The sequence below is a fragment of the Sycon ciliatum genome, chromosome 1, assembly GCF_964019385.1.
Source record: "Sycon ciliatum chromosome 1, ocSycCili1.1, whole genome shotgun sequence".
NCBI lineage: Eukaryota > Metazoa > Porifera > Calcarea > Leucosolenida > Sycettidae > Sycon > Sycon ciliatum.
Window position 1 is genome coordinate 1,093,533 of NC_088643.1, and position 20,853 is coordinate 1,114,385.

Sequence of the window (20,853 nt, forward strand, 5' to 3'; positions counted from 1 at the left end):
ATTCCTGATCGAAGTAGCTGCTGAAAAAGGGCCTATCGTCCTGGCTAACCGTAGCTCCTACTTGGCAAGATGGCACAATACTGAAAAAATCAGATTTCCGGGATGCTCTGTGCGTCCAGTATGGTCGGAGACTGAGTGGATTGCCAGATTATTGCGTGTGTGGTGCTTCTCTCAGTCCGAGCCATGCGCTCGCGTGTGCCAATGGCGGGTACACAATCGCCCGGCACAATGAGGTACGGGACCTTGTGGCAAGCTTGCTGCGGGAGGCTGGCATAGTGGATGTGGAGACGGAGCCGAGGCTACTTCCCTGCAGCAACGAGGTCATAAGTTGTACTTCTGGTTTTTCCTGTCTCCACGTATTGCCGGCGATACATCAAGTAGTCTGAAAACCATTGCAAAGCAGTGCTAGTGAGACCCAGTTCAAAGAGGTCCTCAACCAGAATGCTATGTTTTACCTTGTCGAAAGCTTTAGACATGTCGACAAATGCTACTCCTGTTCTCTCTCACACCTCACATTTGCACCAGCAAAACCACAGTGCAGGGCAGCCACATTGGTTAGGTGTACTACAGATTATTGCGTGTGTGGTGCTTCTCTCAGTCCGAGCCATGCGCTCACGTGTGCCAATGGCGGGTACACAATCGCCCGGCACAATGAGGTACGGGACCTTGTGGCAAGCTTGCTGCGGGAGGCTGGCATAGTGGATGTGGAGACGGAGCCGAGGCTACTTCCCTGCAGCAACGAGGACTTGCCGGGAGGGCGATCCCTTAAGAATGCGGAGGCTCGTCTGGATGTGCGAGCTCGGGGTTTTTGGTTGCCACACTGGGGCCGGAAACAAGACGCTTTTTTTGATGTGCGGATTACTCACCCCGCAGCGTTCGTGTTGTCTCGATCACAAGCCCTGAGCCAGCTCAAATCCCATGAGCAAGCGAAGAAAAATCAATATGCCAGTCGGGTTGTGAACGTTGATCGTGGCTCATTCCCACCACTGGTGTTTTTAACATAATAATAATTATTGTTATTATTATGGATTCAGTGGACCTGAGACCAATCAGTTTTTGAAGGCTTTGGCCTCACTTTTCGTAGAGCGCCATAATAATGATCTCGATTCTCGAATACCCCGTTGTCATGGGTATGCTGCGTACCCGATTATCAATTTGCCTTTTTGCGGTGGGCAATTACTTGCTTCCGTGGATGGCGTGGCTCGTATAACAAAACACGTTTGAATTCATTTGTTGCTCAGTGCCGTCAGGCTCGTTAGGCTCCTGCTTACCGGAACCTATGAGGGCCCTCCGGATCTGCATGGAGGGCTGGTGGACGGTGTGCATGCTGCGGGGGACTTGGCGAATGGCACTCGTGCCGCGTTATCACCTGGTTAGGTGTACTACATTGTACGTGTAGGCTGTGGTGGCACTGGTGGGGACGTGAGTCACTTGACAGATGGCACTTGTGCAGCGTTGTGCTTTCACTCTTTGTTTTCGCTGCGTACATGTATACAATCATGTACATGTACCTGTGTCTCGTGGATTGCGCGCTAGGCCTTGACAGACCATGCTAGCACAATTTTTCGCATAATTCCTACCAAAATCGAACAATCGCATAATTCGAGGCAAATTGCATACGAATCGCATAAAATTGGAATAATCCTCCTGTCCGCATCAAATTCCATACACTTGTGCATGTTCTACAAGTACAAGTATTTGCATCAGGAAGTCGTAGGTTTACGACTCCCTTGATAACATGTCCAATCCACTACAATCAGTGACGGTCGTAGCTAGGTCGGACGGTGCGTTGACCCCGTTGAACTTTTGCTACTACAGTACAACGCCCTCTACAAAAAAAGTCCCCTGTTATTTTGCACAGAACCATTATACGTTAGCAGCATATGTGAGCATAATGCGGCATAATATGATAACTTTTAGCATAAAAATAGCATAATTCTGCAATTTTTTCAGCAATGCGAAAAGCATAATTTCACGAAAAATATTAGCATAATCTGTCAAGGCCTATTGCGCGCCGACTGCTTTGGTTGCAAATACATGTTTTAGATTTGATTCTAACTTGATTGTTTCTTCGGGGTTAAATAGTATCATAAGTATTCAAGAACAACAGTTTTAGTGCAGCCTTTGACAACCAAAATCATGATGGCAAATTGTGGTATTCTTCTCAAAACCTTATTAAGCCATGTATTGACAGAGTTTAAGAACGTGAAACGTGAAATGCCACCAACAACATCATCAAAAACAACGAGAACGACAGTAGGTAGAAAAATCATGTACCGGTAATCGCTGATTGACATGGTACTGTAACAGTGGCAACTTACAAATGTAGTTCTAAGATAGTTTCAAGTGAAAGGACAACCAAAACATCAGGCAAAACCTACCGCCTCAGTGAAACAGCACTGTACTTCAACTATGACAATTTAGATGGACAATAATTATCGGGAAAAGCAGCAATTTCACACGCGACGATCGTTTCGCTGTAGAGATAAGGACGACTCATCCCGTGCACAAGAATGAACTCGGATGGAGAGCCAAGGATTAAATTAGAAAAAAATAAAAGGATCAAGGAGCTGCAAGTTACGCTATAATAGCCAATAAAACCACCAGTTACAAAACAATCAGCTCATGCAAACCATTGCACGAAACTGACGTTTTGCAACTAACTGGCTAACAGCTCTTGCACATATCGGATGCGCACTCCAACAGGAATTAAGTTAGAAATGACATAAGGAGGGGACGGTGAGCTCAACCAAGATACGCAAGAGCTGAAAGTCTCAGCAGTGAAGGACATTTGGATGTTCATGTATGTCGATGATGATACTGGCAAGACCATTGGACAATACGGTCAAACCACGATCCAAGGACGCAAAGCAACATTCCACACAACTTGCGTGGCTGAAAAGATGCGATGATCAATAAAAGGGGAAGCTACGCGAACAAGAATCATGCAAAACCGAACGCCTCAGAAAAACAACACTGTACTTCGACTATGACAATTTAGATGGACAATAAGCAGCGGTAACAAACAGCAGTTTCACATGATGATTGTATCGACGTATAGATAAGGACGGCTCATCAGGTGTGCAAGAATGGACTCGGATGGAGAGCCGAGGATTAATTTGAAAAAAAAAAGACCAAGGAACAACAAGTTACGCTATACTAGGGAGGTTTAGTTCCCACGTAACGGAAACGCGTACGTGGGTGATCCACGTAAAGTGGATGAAGGGCACCCACGTTGCAATGTTGTGTTTAGTCACACGGAACAAACAAAAGCATGAAGCGAAAGGCCAAAACCTGGTCAAAGACGAAGCTACCCCGGCCTAAGAAGCTCATCCAATATTTTGATTTCGTGCTTCGGAAACTTATTCAGCTGAGTACCCTCACAGCTCGCACAATGCGCTCCATTCTGATTTTCACCCACGTTCTGGCGGAACGTGGGTGAGCCTCCATACACGGTATGTCGTGAATCAGAAACGTCTGTACGTGGGTCACTGAGTATCACGTGGTGCACCCACGTAAAGTACCCACGGATTACGTGGGACTAAACCTCCCTACTGTCCACTAACACCACCAGTTACTAAACAATCAGCTCATGCGATAACATTGCACGACACCGATCGACAGTACTGACGTTCTACAGCTAACTGGCTAACAGCTCCTGCAAATCTTGGATGCGCAATCCAACAGCCTTCCAACTTGGAAGGTTCTAAGTTATAGAAATAACACAAGGAGAGAAAGGTAAGCGCAACCAAGATACGCACGAGCTGAAAGTCTCAGCTGTGAAGGACGTTTGCGGATGTTCATGTATGTCGATGATGATACAGGCTGGCAAGACCATTGGACAATACGGTAAAAGTGTAGTATCCCTGCCTGGCTGATACGGAAGTAATACGGAAGTAATACGGAAGCAATACGGAGCGACCTTATGTATATTAATTTTAGTGTATCTTCGCATATAAGCGTACGGCGTTTGCTGCATAAAAGCAGCTGCGCTTTTTCTGTTTTATTTAGATTAGATTAGATTGGATAGCAATGAAAGCTAACTCGAAGAATAAGGATTCAGCCTCTAGGTGAGCACCGGAGAGAAAGTTATTTATTTTGCCGCTTCTTCTTTCACTAACGATTATATCTCAGGTGTGTACCTGAAAGTAGAATAAAAGTAATTATTGTTGATTTCACCGCGCCTACCACTCGGCTACCCATTACATTGGTGGCAGCGGTGGTTCAATCAAATTTGTCAGATTCGAACTCACCTGTTTACGGAACTCGTCTTGTAACCCGCCTGGCCCTTAGTCAATCGTTGACGTGATGGCTCAACCAGCTGCTGTACCAGCCGCCGCTGCTGTACCAGCCGCCGCTGCTCCGGCACCCGCCCGCCACGTGCACCACTGGGCCACCCCGGCCAAATACGCAGGTCGGCTAGATGACAACTGGTCGGCATGGTATGCCCAGTTTGAACAGGTTGCTGCGGTGAACCAGTGGACGCCGGCCGAGCAAACTCAATTCCTGGGGTTGTCCCTCACCGGGGACGCCCAGCTATTCTACCTGAGTCTCCCACAGGCGACCCGTCAAGGCGCTATCGCTAACCTCGCTCAGGCCCTAGAAGACCGTTTCGCTCCCGCTCAGCGTGCGGAACTACACCGGGCCGCCTTCAAAGCGTTGCGACAGGAGAAGGGACAGTCGGCCAGCGCTTACTGTGAGAAAGTAAGGGCGGCTGTCGCCCAATCCTATCCCAACATGGCCGCTGCGGACAGGGATGTCCTTGCAAAGGACCAGTTTCTTGCTGGTCTCGACTCCAGGTCGATTCGTGTCAGGGTCCGGGAACTAGCTCCGAATACCCTGGATGCTGCCCTACTCGCCGCCCTTCACCAACATTCCATCCTGCAGGCTGAAGAGCAGGAAACACCACCTCTTCCCGTGTGCGGAGTCGCACAGGAAACGCAGCTAGAGGCAGTCGCTAAATCGCTGGAAGCCATCAGCGTTCGACTGGCTCGCCTCGAACAACGTGACGCCGGTCCAACCGCACAACCTCTCCACCAGCCACAACGCAGCCAGCTGCAACGCAGCCAGCCGAGGAGACCCATTACATGCTTCAATTGCGGTCGCTCTGGCCACTATGCCTCTGAGTGCCGCCAGCCCCGTCAGCCATCGGGAAACAGCCGTCCACAGCAGTCCTGAGTCCAACTGCTGTGCGTGATGCGCTTCGGACTCACCAGCCGGTTAGTTTACCAATAGGAGCCTATTTGCTCATTTGTATTCTCGCCATAGTGGGTTTACCCCCTGTCATTCATGCTGTTAGACGTATTGCTATGTTCGCTTGTATTGGGGTGCCAGTCCTAGCAGTTGCTTACCTACTCTTCTTAACACCATCGTTTGATGGTCTGAAGTCCCACATTGCTACATTCTTTCACCGCTCCTCCGTACACCGTCCATTCACAGTACCAGTTACTATTCAATCCATGCAGTTCAACGCTTTGCTTGACACGGGCTCGGCAGTGACATTAGTGAGCAACAAAGTTTGGTCAAGCTTGCCTGGGCGTACACCTCTAGTTAAACAGTCACTACCGGATTTGGCTACAATTGATGGGTCATCTATTCCTTTGCATGGATCTGCATGTTTAACTTTTTCCATTGATGATCGGCAAGTTTCTCACAATGTTCTGGTTGGTGATGTTCAGCCTGATGTTTTGTTGGGAGTTGATTTTTTCAGAACCCATGGTTGCGTTCTCAAACCTGCGGACAATTCACTCAAGTTCCCTACCAACTCTCCACCTCGTGTTGATGCCTGTAATAATGATACCAAGAGTGTTCACCACCAAGTTTGTCATGTCCAATTGACAACACCTGTCGCAATACCGCCGTTCAGCCAAGTACTTCTGCCTGGCAAGCTCCAATTCTCTCCAGCTCCGGGTGATTATCTTCTGGAAGCATCTGGTAAGCTGCCCGAGCGTTATGACCTCCTCTGTCAAGATGCTGCCATTCACGTGCAAGCGGATAATGATGATGCCCCTTCTGCTACGGTTGGCTATCCAGTTTTCAATTTCTCCGACCAGCCGATCACACTACCACAGGGTGTGCGGATTGGCTCCATCATGCCATGTATTCCGGTCGACGACGATGATACCTCTGCGATATGTGCTGCTACTACACTTGCAGACGATGGCTCTCGAGAACCGCAGTTCGATCTCAGTCACCTGGATAGTGCCGATCGCCGTTCCGTTCAAGACCTGATGAGTGAGTATGCTGACTGTGTTTCCACCGGCCCGTTTGACACTGGCCACACAGAGTTCGTCACGCACACCATCGAAGTAGTTAGTGCGGGGCAGGTTCTGGCCCACTTTTTGACCTTTGACCTTTGGGCCAAATAAGGCACACTGTGTTGGTCGTGCTGGGTCTGGCCCCGGGACCCCCCAGAGTTTGACCTTTGACCCCTGCCATGCCATAAATGTGCCATAAAGGTTCTTTTCCGTGGCGAACGTGCACTTGTGCACGTTCGGTGCATTCGCACCGTGGAGTAGTAAAATACGTACTATTCCCTGATTTGCACATCGTAGATGTGCATTGCATGCAGTGACATATTGCGCATGCGTGCATACGCACGCGGAGCGTGTGACCTTCAGTGGCCCTGCGTGTGGAAAAGACGCAGTGCAACACAAGGTGTACTAGTACACGTGTCATTATACTACTCCCTGATTCGCACTTCGTAGATGTGCAGCAAACAAGTTCACGCTCCTTGCATTTGTTTTATTCACACATCGTAGATGTGCACTGATTGACAAGTTGCCCATACAGAGCATGTCTAATCGGCTTTTCGATCGGTAAGAGAATGTTCAAATTCGGCCATATTATGAGCCCCAAGATCAGAATTCGGCTCAACGTAGTACTTGAACCCACCGGTCCTATTACGTCATGTACATTTAGTCATTTACACACACTCTGTGAAGCACTGAAACATCGGTTTTCGGCGAATTCAACATGCGAAATTTGAAAATTCGGCAAAAAGATGGGTAATTTCTTCAAAACCACTGTTTTCGGCGAATTTTTCGCCCGGCCGATTTGGGAAATGCCAACTATCCATGCATGTACATTAGATGCATATTTCTATTTTAATCGGGATACAGTAAGAATCAACCGGCTACGCCCGGAGTATCATGCATTAAAACAATTATTGAAGGGGTGTCACAGTGAAGCAGTGTTGCTACGCACCACAAATCCCCTCTGCACTGTACCGAATCTATACTGGAGAATCCAGAGTGGCCAGCAAAGAGTCACAACCCGCGGGTATCCAGTCACACTAAGGCATGTCCACCATTCCCCACATATTCACCATAACAAAACACAATACTGTTTACTATAATACACTTTTATTTAAATAATTGACTTGGATGAGTCTGTAGTAGAGAACACAATGCACGCACACGCACGCATGCGCGGACACACACACGCACACACGCACACACACACATCTAGGTTATAGTGCTATACACGTATCTAGGGTTTAGGAAGCACGAGAATATGTCGAAGCACCCACACATACCCCTTCATGCAGTGTACTTCAGTAGCCCAACACGTTACGACTGCTCAGGACCATCACAAAACACATTACGACCGCTCAGGACCATCACAAAACACCACACACTGTTACTACACTGCATACACAGTTACTACACTACGCCTGTTACAAGTACTTACAAATAATTTTGAAAACAAATGGCACATCCCGAAGACGGCAGCTAGCTCCAGACCTTCATACATACGTCATCTGTAAAACCAAGCATGAGCGCACACAAACACTATTAGTGTCACGAATACGGAAGCAGGGTAAGACAAGAGGATACGAAACAAGTAAGTATCGCTATAACGAGGGGGTAAGTATACATGTAGACAGAGCAGTGCTTACTTACAGGGTCCGGATACGCTCCATGGCGTCCCGGTAGTCGGACTGCAACAGCAGCCCGACTTGCCGGCCCTCCCAGTAACGGGCCCGATGGGCCGCACCCGCCAGGTGTGCGGCCACGGCCTGGCCTCCCACCAGCCTTTCTCCACTGTAAAAACGAAAGAAACCGCAGAAAGCACAGTGTCATAGAGCTCTTTTGTTGGGGGAGAGAGCTAGGAGCACTGCACACTTACCATTTATCGCAATATATGATTAGAAAGAGGCGGCGCTTGACGCACCGCCTCAGGTGTTGAAACAGGGGTACTACCCCTGTAAGGCGAACGCCACAGTGACACGTGAACCTCATTTGGGCTGTTTTCAGGATAATGATACTGAAGTGAAGGTGTGAACCGCAAAGCAAGACCTTTACCTTCTTCCTGTCAAATTCGCTCCCCAGCTGCATACCGACATCATCCGCTAAAACCCAATCATACCAAGTAACGCAAAGGTCATCAGTTGACCTTTTGGACTTTTCAACTCTTATCCAAAACCACCAAGAGGAAAAAACCAGGATGAAGAAGACGTCAGTTGTAGAAGCGTTTGTGGAGGAGTTGTTACATTATTCTCAGTAAATAGATATGGCTGATACATTCGGTGTAGACTTGGACGACCGGTCGTGGTCTCTCACCACGGGTCCTTTACTAATAGAAAGGCGGACGCCAATAAGAACAGTTGTGGAGTTGGCAGATCAAAACGCGCAGCAAGAAATTTGGCACGTCGATGGTAGACTCCATCGGGAGGACGGACCAGCTCTTGTTGATAGTAGGGGAGTGTCCGCCTGGTGCTATGGAGGTCGCCTTCATCGCGTTAATGAACCGGCTTGGATAGGACGGGGTAGCATAGAGTACTACCTCAACGGCGCCCGTCATAGAGCCGGCGGTCCTGCAGTCAGTTATTATGACGCCACATGCGGTATTCTACGGTGGTATCACCACGGAAGACTCCACAGGTATGATGGCCCTGCAGTGGAAACATTTTCAGACCTTGGTGAAGACTCTGAGGGGTTCTACCGACACCGCGAAGAGTGGTATTGGAATGGCGTCAGACAAAGGATCGGCGACGGCCCTGCTCTGACGGAGAGATTTGATGGCGCCTATTTGCTGGAAGCCTGGTATGTCCAAGGGCGTCTACACAGAGTAGACGGACCAGCCAGGATCACTCGGAGTGATGATGGTATCACCATCCAGTGGTATTATCACGACCGGCTCCACAGGGAGAATGCGCCAGCCGTGATACGCAGGGAAGGTAACAACCGTGTACGGGAGTGGTACCGATACAACCTTCGGCATAGGGAAGATGGGCCTGCTTTCATCTCTCAGGAGGAGGGTATCTATCAGTGGTACCTCAACGGGGTGTATTACGGTGACCACCATCAAGACCAGGCAATACACCCCATGGAGCTGCAGTACATCAATGTAGTGCCTACTAAGGTAGACTCGTCAGCAATAAGTCATGAGCCCATTTGTGTGATTTGTCAGGATACCCTGAACCGTCCTCTATCCAAGTTGGAGTGTGGTCATGAATTTCACTTCCACTGTATCAAGGAGTGGATCAGTTCTGCCTCCAGCCCAACTTGCCCAACCTGCCGCTACTCCATGACTGCTGAGGACTTGGTTGAGTTCTTGTAGTAATACATGACACCGCTGCGTGTAGGCGACTACGAATGACCAGTCATGTGCTACAGATGGACACGGACACGCCACCCTAAGTAGCCATGAGCGGCTATTTGGACAAGGACAACAAAGCACCTCGTGGGTGGCCAAGGTTGACACTAGCCACAAGTCTGGTCGCTCAGTTGAATAAGCTGGGTGTGCCCATGAAGACCATGCAGAGGACAAGACAGACTGGAAGAAACTGTGCAGCTCGACACTCGAGGACAAATCAGTATCAGCAGCTACTACACCTTGCTGATGATGCTCACAAGACAGAAGTGGGGAAAAAACTGAATTTCTTTATTTAGTGCTCAACTACGCGAAATGTGTTATTATTATTATACATGTTCAACTGTAATCAGTCTGGCTGACTGCCATTCTCTACCACACATTACCGGACACTGTTGTGGTTGTCGTCGTTATCGTCGTCGTTGTTGATGTTGTAGTCGGTTGTTGTCGTCGTTATCGTCGTCGTTGTTGATGTTGTTATTGGTTGTTGTTGTCGGTTGTTGCCGGTTGTTGTCGTCGTTTGTTGTTGGTTGTTGTTGGTTGTTGTTGATGTTGTAGTCGGTTGTCGTCGTCGTTATCGTCGTCGTTGTTGATGTTGTTATTGGTTGTTGTTGGTTGTTGTTGTGTGTTGTTGTCGGTTGTTGTTGGCTGTTGGATGTTGTTGTCGGTTGTTGCTGGTTATTGTTGGTTGTTGTTGGTTGTTGTTGTTGTCGGTTGTTGTCGGTTGTTGGGTGTTGTTGTCGGCTGTTGGGTGTTCTTGTTGGTTGGTGTTGGTTGTTGTTGGTTGTTGTCGGTTGTTGTCCGTTGTTGTCGGCTGTTGCTAGTTGTTGCTGGTTGTTGTTGTTGGCTGTTGTTGGTTGTTGTTGGATGTTGTTGTCGGTTGTTGTCGATTGCTAGTTGTTGGTTGTAGTTGGTTGTTGTCGGTTGTTGTTGGTTGTTGTCGGTTGTTTTCGGCCGTTGTCGGTTGTTGTTGTTTATTGTTGGCTGTTGTTGGTTGTTGTTGGGTGTTGTTTGGTATTGTTGTCGGTTGTTGCCGGTTGTCGTTTGCTGTTGTTGGTTGTTGTTGCCGGTTGTTGTCGGTTGTTGGGTGTTGTTGTCGGTTGTTGGGTGTTGTTGTTGTCGGTTGTTGGGTGGTGTTGTTGGTTGTTGTTGGTTGTTGTTGGTTGTTGCCGGATGTTGTCGGTTGTTGTTGGTTGTTGTTGTCGGTTGTTGTCGGTTGTTGTCAGTTGTTATTGGTTGTTGTTGGTTGTTGTTGGTTGTTGTTGGTTGTTGTTGGCTGTTGTTGGCTGTTGTTGTCGGTTGTTGTTGGTTGTTGTTGGTAGTTGTTGTCGGTTGCTGTCGGTTGTTGTCGGTTGTTGTCGGTTGTTGTTGTTTGTTGTTGGTTGTTGTTGGTTGTTGTTGGTTGTTGTTGGTTGTTGTTGGCTGTTGTTGTTGTTTGTTGTTGGTTGTTGTTGTCGGTTGTTGTCGGTTGTTGGGTGTTGTTGTTGGTTATTGTCGGTTGTTGTCGGTTGTTGTCGGTTGTTGTGTTTTAACCCTTTGCGGTGCATCAGTCATTAACGACTGATATTGTGTACATACCGTAAAACTGTCGTAACTCCATCGATTTTAGTCCTGTTGCACATATCGAAATATGTAGATTAATCGTTATTTTGTTCATTATCCAGGAGGATGTTGCTATGATTCAGTACCATTTTTTCGCATAATGAGACGAGTTTGTGTAACGTTAGTGTGACGTGGGTATGCTGATTGGATGCGAGGTGGTGAGAGTATGCTGATTGGCCGATAACAATTAGTGGAAGGGATAAAGTAATGCGCTGCTTGTGCAGCGTAACCAAACACATGGTCTGTGGGAAACACCCTAGTAAAATAAATAAAATAATAATAACATGAATTGCCACCGGCACTTGAGAGACTCGAGCCCCGCCACCTTGTTCAAATCGGACTTGGTAGCTTCGTATTGGAACTTAATCTTCTTCTTTTTGAGGTATGACCGTACAAAACGCGCTTGGAGTTTTCATTTATTTTATTTTTTCATTGCAACTTTTTTAGCAGATGTCCACTCGTGAAACAACGGTGAATCTGGAACGAATAAATGGTCCATGCCAAAGGCATGACGAGTCTCGAAGTCTTCACATTCATGATGGAACCTTGTCATGATTGACGCATTCCTTGATGGTGCGCACATGAAATCAACCTGGCTCATCTTTTCCAATTCCATTCCTTTCACATCCTGCAACCCATACCCTACTAGTATCAGTGGGGACGCTAGAATCAGAAGAGGCAAGGCAGCACTCTTCCGTGGATGTATTACTCGACACAACACCACCCATACTTGTTTTCTAGAAGTTTTGAATATAATGATATATTGCAGTAGGAAGTAGTATACAGTCAAATAGGATAGGATAAGAATGAATGATCAGCTGTCTGATAAAGAATGCAGTTCATTAAAGACTTATTGGAAGCTCTCTACCAGCTGATCGTCTTGTTGAACGACGACACTGCATAATGATATGAAGCTCTCAGTTAGCTGTTTCAGTTCCGTGGTAGAAAGTGTCATGTGCGCGTCCAGAGCACGATGAAAACATCTGGGCTCCACGTGGATGCAGACGATTGGAGCAACAGTAAGACGTACCTTCAACGCCTGCTCGTCAAGGTCGAAGGAGACTGCCCCGGGGTAGATGAAAACATCTTGTTCCACATCCAGTTCGAACGAGCTGGTCGGGACTAGCTTGCTTTCACCGTTGATGTATACCCGACATTGACCGTCGGACGAACGTGATGGGTAGAAGTTGGTCTTGATCTTCTCCACACGTCCTCTTCGGAGAGTGTCACGGAGCGATGGACAAGTCTTGATCAAGTTCGTAATGATGAACTCAGTGGACTCATTCAGGTCGATGTAAACCTGTCCTTGAGCATCTTTGCGAGCTGTTGCCGTACTACCACAGGCTGGTAGAGCTCCTGAAGGGAAGTACATCTTATAACCAGGCTTGTAGAAGGATCTACCTGATGACTTGTAGGACAGTTGCATGTCCTCCTGAAACCCATCCACCACAATCTCTTTGTGGAGCTTGGTAGGAGCAGGTGGCACATAGCGACGCTTAGCCGGTACTGCGTTCGAAGAGAGCACAACTTGAGGAGGGTCAGCAGGAAGAGCGGAATTCTTCCTCACCCGTCGCTCGTAAAGGGAATCCATCTTCCAGGAAGCGAAGGCAGAACAACTCATCAGCACTGTATTCGATGAACGAATGACTCAACTACAGGACAACCATCTGTATTTATACAAGTCAGAGACGGGGGCGGATTGAAATGTTAAAATATGTGTCAACTAGATCAACCAATCACCATCAAGCCCGACACAAACATTTGCCCAATCAGCATTGAGCCCGCCAAAAACATTTGACCAACCAGCATCAAACCCACCAAAAACATTTTGTCCAGTCAGCGGCATGCCCACCAAATAATTATCTCATCTTAAAGATTCCTTACATGATACAGCCACTTTAGTGAACTGATACAGTATGGAAATAAGATCAAAGTCAAACGTGTGCAAGTTCTGAATCACGTGATCAAGTGAATAGGTTTCCCAACAATAGGCATCAATCAATGATGTCATAAGAGATGTATCAGATGGAGATAAAATCAGCAAATTCGTACGCAACGTGGACAGTTGAGATGATGACACCATCCTGGTCGACTCCATGAGATGCAGTACATATAGGAGTGGAAAATGCTGAGGAAGAGGTTTCATGATTCGACTGAACCTCAACCACGATACATTGCTACGAGGTAAGTAGGAACGCAGTTTACGTAGTACATCCACATTCGTATCGTATACTATGCAGGATAATGCTATAGCATAGTTTAAACTCTTGTACAAACAGGATTTTTTCATCGCAAGTAACTGCTCCCGAAGAGGGTGTACGCAAAGCTGATCGGATAAGAGTTCAGTTTTCGAAAGAAAATGCAAAAGATGACGATCCACACCGCATAACCGCTCATGTACAGCGTAACGCTTCTTCATCAAACTACATCTCCTATGCACATCATCTTCAGGGAAGTAAATCACCGCCATGACAAGTCCACACGAAGAACACACGTATCTTCCTTCATGTAAAACATGATCAAGATGTTGACACTGTTTTTCCTCCCCGTATTGCTCTTTTTCTTCTTCTTTCTTCTTAAATTCAGAATCCATCTTCACTCCTCACCAACATCCTCATTATGACACTATATCCAGCATGATATCTACTTTATATAACCAATCCTATCCAGGGCAATTATCAGGTACAACCATGGGGGTAGATGACCTCATACCCTCGCCGACGTGTTGGCGAGGGTATGAGGTCATCTACCCCCATGGTTGTACCTGATAATTGCCCTGGATAGGATTGGTTATATAAAGTAGATATCATGCTGGATATAGTGTCATAATGAGGATGTTGGTGAGGAGTGAAGATGGATTCTGAATTTAAGAAGAAAGAAGAAGAAAAAGAGCAATACGGGGAGGAAAAACAGTGTCAACATCTTGATCATGTTTTACATGAAGGAAGATACGTGTGTTCTTCGTGTGGACTTGTCATGGCGGTGATTTACTTCCCTGAAGATGATGTGCATAGGAGATGTAGTTTGATGAAGAAGCGTTACGCTGTACATGAGCGGTTATGCGGTGTGGATCGTCATCTTTTGCATTTTCTTTCGAAAACTGAACTCTTATCCGATCAGCTTTGCGTACACCCTCTTCGGGAGCAGTTACTTGCGATGAAAAAATCCTGTTTGTACAAGAGTTTAAACTATGCTATAGCATTATCCTGCATAGTATACGATACGAATGTGGATGTACTACGTAAACTGCGTTCCTACTTACCTCGTAGCAATGTATCGTGGTTGAGGTTCAGTCGAATCATGAAACCTCTTCCTCAGCATTTTCCACTCCTATATGTACTGCATCTCATGGAGTCGACCAGGATGGTGTCATCATCTCAACTGTCCACGTTGCGTACGAATTTGCTGATTTTATCTCCATCTGATACATCTCTTATGACATCATTGATTGATGCCTATTGTTGGGAAACCTATTCACTTGATCACGTGATTCAGAACTTGCACACGTTTGACTTTGATCTTATTTCCATACTGTATCAGTTCACTAAAGTGGCTGTATCATGTAAGGAATCTTTAAGATGAGATAATTATTTGGTGGGCATGCCGCTGACTGGACAAAATGTTTTTGGTGGGTTTGATGCTGGTTGGTCAAATGTTTTTGGCGGGCTCAATGCTGATTGGGCAAATGTTTGTGTCGGGCTTGATGGTGATTGGTTGATCTAGTTGACACATATTTTAACATTTCAATCCGCCCCCGTCTCTGACTTGTATAAATACAGATGGTTGTCCTGTAGTTGAGTCATTCGTTCATCGAATACAGTGCTGATGAGTTGTTCTGCCTTCGCTTCCTGGAAGATGGATTCCCTTTACGAGCGACGGGTGAGGAAGAATTCCGCTCTTCCTGCTGACCCTCCTCAAGTTGTGCTCTCTTCGAACGCAGTACCGGCTAAGCGTCGCTATGTGCCACCTGCTCCTACCAAGCTCCACAAAGAGATTGTGGTGGATGGGTTTCAGGAGGACATGCAACTGTCCTACAAGTCATCAGGTAGATCCTTCTACAAGCCTGGTTATAAGATGTACTTCCCTTCAGGAGCTCTACCAGCCTGTGGTAGTACGGCAACAGCTCGCAAAGATGCTCAAGGACAGGTTTACATCGACCTGAATGAGTCCACTGAGTTCATCATTACGAACTTGATCAAGACTTGTCCATCGCTCCGTGACACTCTCCGAAGAGGACGTGTGGAGAAGATCAAGACCAACTTCTACCCATCACGTTCGTCCGACGGTCAATGTCGGGTATACATCAACGGTGAAAGCAAGCTAGTCCCGACCAGCTCGTTCGAACTGGATGTGGAACAAGATGTTTTCATCTACCCCGGGGCAGTCTCCTTCGACCTTGACGAGCAGGCGTTGAAGGTACGTCTTACTGTTGCTCCAATCGTCTGCATCCACGTGGAGCCCAGATGTTTTCATCGTGCTCTGGACGCGCACATGACACTTTCTACCACGGAACTGAAACAGCTAACTGAGAGCTTCATATCATTATGCAGTGTCGTCGTTCAACAAGACGATCAGCTGGTAGAGAGCTTCCAATAAGTCTTTAATGAACTGCATTCTTTATCAGACAGCTGATCATTCATTCTTATCCTATCCTATTTGACTGTATACTACTTCCTACTGCAATATATCATTATATTCAAAACTTCTAGAAAACAAGTATGGGTGGTGTTGTGTCGAGTAATACATCCACGGAAGAGTGCTGCCTTGCCTCTTCTGATTCTAGCGTCCCCACTGATACTAGTAGGGTATGGGTTGCAGGATGTGAAAAGAATGGAATTGGAAAAGATGAGCCAGGTTGATTTCATGTGCGCACCATCAAGGAATGCGTCAATCATGACAAGGTTCCATCATGAATGTGAAGACTTCGAGACTCGTCATGCCTTTGGCATGGACCATTTATTCGTTCCAGATTCACCGTTGTTTCACGAGTGGACATCTGCTAAAAAAGTTGCAATGAAAAAATAAAATAAATGAAAACTCCAAGCGCGTTTTGTACGGTCATACCTCAAAAAGAAGAAGATTAAGTTCCAATACGAAGCTACCAAGTCCGATTTGAACAAGGTGGCGGGGCTCGAGTCTCTCAAGTGCCGGTGGCAATTCATGTTATTATTATTTTATTTATTTTACTAGGGTGTTTCCCACAGACCATGTGTTTGGTTACGCTGCACAAGCAGCGCATTACTTTATCCCTTCCACTAATTGTTATCGGCCAATCAGCATACTCTCACCACCTCGCATCCAATCAGCATACCCACGTCACACTAACGTTACACAAACTCGTCTCATTATGCGAAAAAATGGTACTGAATCATAGCAACATCCTCCTGGATAATGAACAAAATAACGATTAATCTACATATTTCGATATGTGCAACAGGACTAAAATCGATGGAGTTACGACAGTTTTACGGTATGTACACAATATCAGTCGTTAATGACTGATGCACCGCAAAGGGTTAAAACACAACAACCGACAACAACCGACAACAACCGACAATAACCAACAACAACACCCAACAACCGACAACAACCGACAACAACAACCAACAACAAACAACAACAACAGCCAACAACAACCAACAACAACCAACAACAACCAACAACAACCAACAACAAACAACAACAACCGACAACAACCGACAACAACCGACAGCAACCGACAACAACTACCAACAACAACCAACAACAACCGACAACAACAGCCAACAACAGCCAACAACAACCAACAACAACCAACAACAACCAACAACAACCAATAACAACTGACAACAACCGACAACAACCGACAACAACAACCAACAACAACCGACAACATCCGGCAACAACCAACAACAACCAACAACAACCAACAACACCACCCAACAACCGACAACAACAACACCCAACAACCGACAACAACACCCAACAACCGACAACAACCGGCAACAACAACCAACAACAGCAAACGACAACCGGCAACAACCGACAACAATACCAAACAACACCCAACAACAACCAACAACAGCCAACAATAAACAACAACAACCGACAACGGCCGAAAACAACCGACAACAACCAACAACAACCGACAACAACCAACTACAACCAACAACTAGCAATCGACAACAACCGACAACAACATCCAACAACAACCAACAACAGCCAACAACAACAACCAGCAACAACTAGCAACAGCCGACAACAACGGACAACAACCGACAACAACCAACAACAACCAACACCAACCAACAAGAACACCCAACAGCCGACAACAACACCCAACAACCGACAACAACCGACAACAACAACAACCAACAACAACCAACAATAACCAGCAACAACCGACAACAACATCCAACAGCCAACAACAACCGACAACAACACACAACAACAACCAACAACAACCAATAACAACATCAACAACGACGACGATAACGACGACGACAACCGACTACAACATCAACAACAACCAACAACAACCAACAACAAACGACGACAACAACCGGCAACAACCGACAACAACAACCAATAACAACATCAACAACGACGACGATAACGACGACAACAACCGACTACAACATCAACAACGACGACGATAACGACGACAACCACAACAGTGTCCGGTAATGTGTGGTAGAGAATGGCAGTCAGCCAGACTGATTACAGTTGAACATGTATAATAATAATAACACATTTCGCGTAGTTGAGCACTAAATAAAGAAATTCAGTTTTTTCCCCACTTCTGTCTTGTGAGCATCATCAGCAAGGTGTAGTAGCTGCTGATACTGATTTGTCCTCGAGTGTCGAGCTGCACAGTTTCTTCCAGTCTGTCTTGTCCTCTGCATGGTCTTCATGGGCACACCCAGCTTATTCAACTGAGCGACCAGACTTGTGGCTAGTGTCAACCTTGGCCACCCACGAGGTGCTTTGTTGTCCTTGTCCAAATAGCCGCTCATGGCTACTTAGGGTGGCGTGTCCGTGTCCATCTGTAGCACATGACTGGTCATTCGTAGTCGCCTACACGCAGCGGTGTCATGTATTACTACAAGAACTCAACCAAGTCCTCAGCAGTCATGGAGTAGCGGCAGGTTGGGCAAGTTGGGCTGGAGGCAGAACTGATCCACTCCTTGATACAGTGGAAGTGAAATTCATGACCACACTCCAACTTGGATAGAGGACGGTTCAGGGTATCCTGACAAATCACACAAATGGGCTCATGACTTATTGCTGACGAGTCTACCTTAGTAGGCACTACATTGATGTACTGCAGCTCCATGGGGTGTATTGCCTGGTCTTGATGGTGGTCACCGTAATACACCCCGTTGAGGTACCACTGATAGATACCCTCCTCCTGAGAGATGAAAGCAGGCCCATCTTCCCTATGCCGAAGGTTGTATCGGTACCACTCCCGTACACGGTTGTTACCTTCCCTGCGTATCACGGCTGGCGCATTCTCCCTGTGGAGCCGGTCGTGATAATACCACTGGATGGTGATACCATCATCACTCCGAGTGATCCTGGCTGGTCCGTCTACTCTGTGTAGACGCCCTTGGACATACCAGGCTTCCAGCAAATAGGCGCCATCAAATCTCTCCGTCAGAGCAGGGCCGTCGCCGATCCTTTGTCTGACGCCATTCCAATACCACTCTTCGCGGTGTCGGTAGAACCCCTCAGAGTCTTCACCAAGGTCTGAAAATGTTTCCACTGCAGGGCCATCATACCTGTGGAGTCTTCCGTGGTGATACCACCGTAGAATACCGCATGTGGCGTCATAATAACTGACTGCAGGACCGCCGGCTCTATGACGGGCGCCGTTGAGGTAGTACTCTATGCTACCCCGTCCTATCCAAGCCGGTTCATTAACGCGATGAAGGCGACCTCCATAGCACCAGGCGGACACTCCCCTACTATCAACAAGAGCTGGTCCGTCCTCCCGATGGAGTCTACCATCGACGTGCCAAATTTCTTGCTGCGCGTTTTGATCTGCCAACTCCACAACTGTTCTTATTGGCGTCCGCCTTTCTATTAGTAAAGGACCCGTGGTGAGAGACCACGACCGGTCGTCCAAGTCTACACCGAATGTATCAGCCATATCTATTTACTGAGAATAATGTAACAACTCCTCCACAAACGCTTCTACAACTGACGTCTTCTTCATCCTGGTTTTTTCCTCTTGGTGGTTTTGGATAAGAGTTGAAAAGTCCAAAAGGTCAACTGATGACCTTTGCGTTACTTGGTATGATTGGGTTTTAGCGGATGATGTCGGTATGCAGCTGGGGAGCGAATTTGACAGGAAGAAGGTAAAGGTCTTGCTTTGCGGTTCACACCTTCACTTCAGTATCATTATCCTGAAAACAGCCCAAATGAGGTTCACGTGTCACTGTGGCGTTCGCCTTACAGGGGTAGTACCCCTGTTTCAACACCTGAGGCGGTGCGTCAAGCGCCGCCTCTTTCTAATCATATATTGCGATAAATGGTAAGTGTGCAGTGCTCCTAGCTCTCTCCCCCAACAAAAGAGCTCTATGACACTGTGCTTTCTGCGGTTTCTTTCGTTTTTACAGTGGAGAAAGGCTGGTGGGAGGCCAGGCCGTGGCCGCACACCTGGCGGGTGCGGCCCATCGGGCCCGTTACTGGGAGGGCCGGCAAGTCGGGCTGCTGTTGCAGTCCGACTACCGGGACGCCATGGAGCGTATCCGGACCCTGTAAGTAAGCACTGCTCTGTCTACATGTATACTTACCCCCCTCGTTATAGCGATACTTACTTGTTTCGTATCCTCTTGTCTTACCCTGCTTCCGTATTCGTGACACTAATAGTGTTTGTGTGCGCTCATGCTTGGTTTTACAGATGACGTATGTATGAAGGTCTGGAGCTAGCTGCCGTCTTCGGGATGTGCCATTTGTTTTCAAAATTATTTGTAAGTACTTGTAACAGGCGTAGTGTAGTAACTGTGTATGCAGTGTAGTAACAGTGTGTGGTGTTTTGTGATGGTCCTGAGCGGTCGTAATGTGTTTTGTGATGGTCCTGAGCAGTCGTAACGTGTTGGGCTACTGAAGTACACTGCATGAAGGGGTATGTGTGGGTGCTTCGACATATTCTCGTGCTTCCTAAACCCTAGATACGTGTATAGCACTATAACCTAGATGTGTGTGTGTGCGTGTGTGCGTGTGTGTGTCCGCGCATGCGTGCGTGTGCGTGCATTGTGTTCTCTACTACAGACTCATCCAAGTCAATTATTTAAATAAAAGTGTATTATAGTAAACAGTATTGTGTTTTGTTATGGTGAATATGTGGGGAATGGTGGACATGCCTTAGTGTGACTGGATACCCGCGGGTTGTGACTCTTTGCTGGCCACTCTGGATTCTCCAGTATAGATTCGGTACAGTGCAGAGGGGATTTGTGGTGCGTAGCAACACTGCTTCACTGTGACACCCCTTCAATAATTGTTTTAATGCATGATACTCCGGGCGTAGCCGGTTGATTCTTACTGTATCCCGATTAAAATAGAAATATGCATCTAATGTACATGCATGGATAGTTGGCATTTCCCAAATCGGCCGGGCGAAAAATTCGCCGAAAACAGTGGTTTTGAAGAAATTACCCATCTTTTTGCCGA

At 47.0% G+C, this 20,853-nt stretch overlaps 2 long non-coding RNA genes across 2 annotated transcripts; one reads left to right on the top strand and one right to left on the bottom strand.

Annotated features, from left to right (window-relative positions):
* Positions 1 to 7,284: 7,284 nt before the first annotated feature.
* On the bottom strand, positions 7,285 to 8,258 carry LOC135806776 (uncharacterized). The gene is made up of 4 exons (XR_010551264.1): positions 8,131 to 8,258; positions 7,905 to 8,045; positions 7,693 to 7,762; positions 7,285 to 7,391 (listed from the first exon to the last, which is right to left on the bottom strand). It is a non-coding gene; the product is annotated as an uncharacterized LOC135806776 (long non-coding RNA).
* Positions 8,259 to 19,586: 11,328 nt separating this feature from the next.
* Positions 19,587 to 20,561, top strand: LOC135806777 (uncharacterized). Its single transcript, XR_010551265.1, has 4 exons — positions 19,587 to 19,714; positions 19,800 to 19,940; positions 20,084 to 20,153; positions 20,455 to 20,561. It is a non-coding gene; the product is annotated as an uncharacterized LOC135806777 (long non-coding RNA).
* The last annotated feature ends 292 nt before the right edge of the window (positions 20,562 to 20,853 follow it).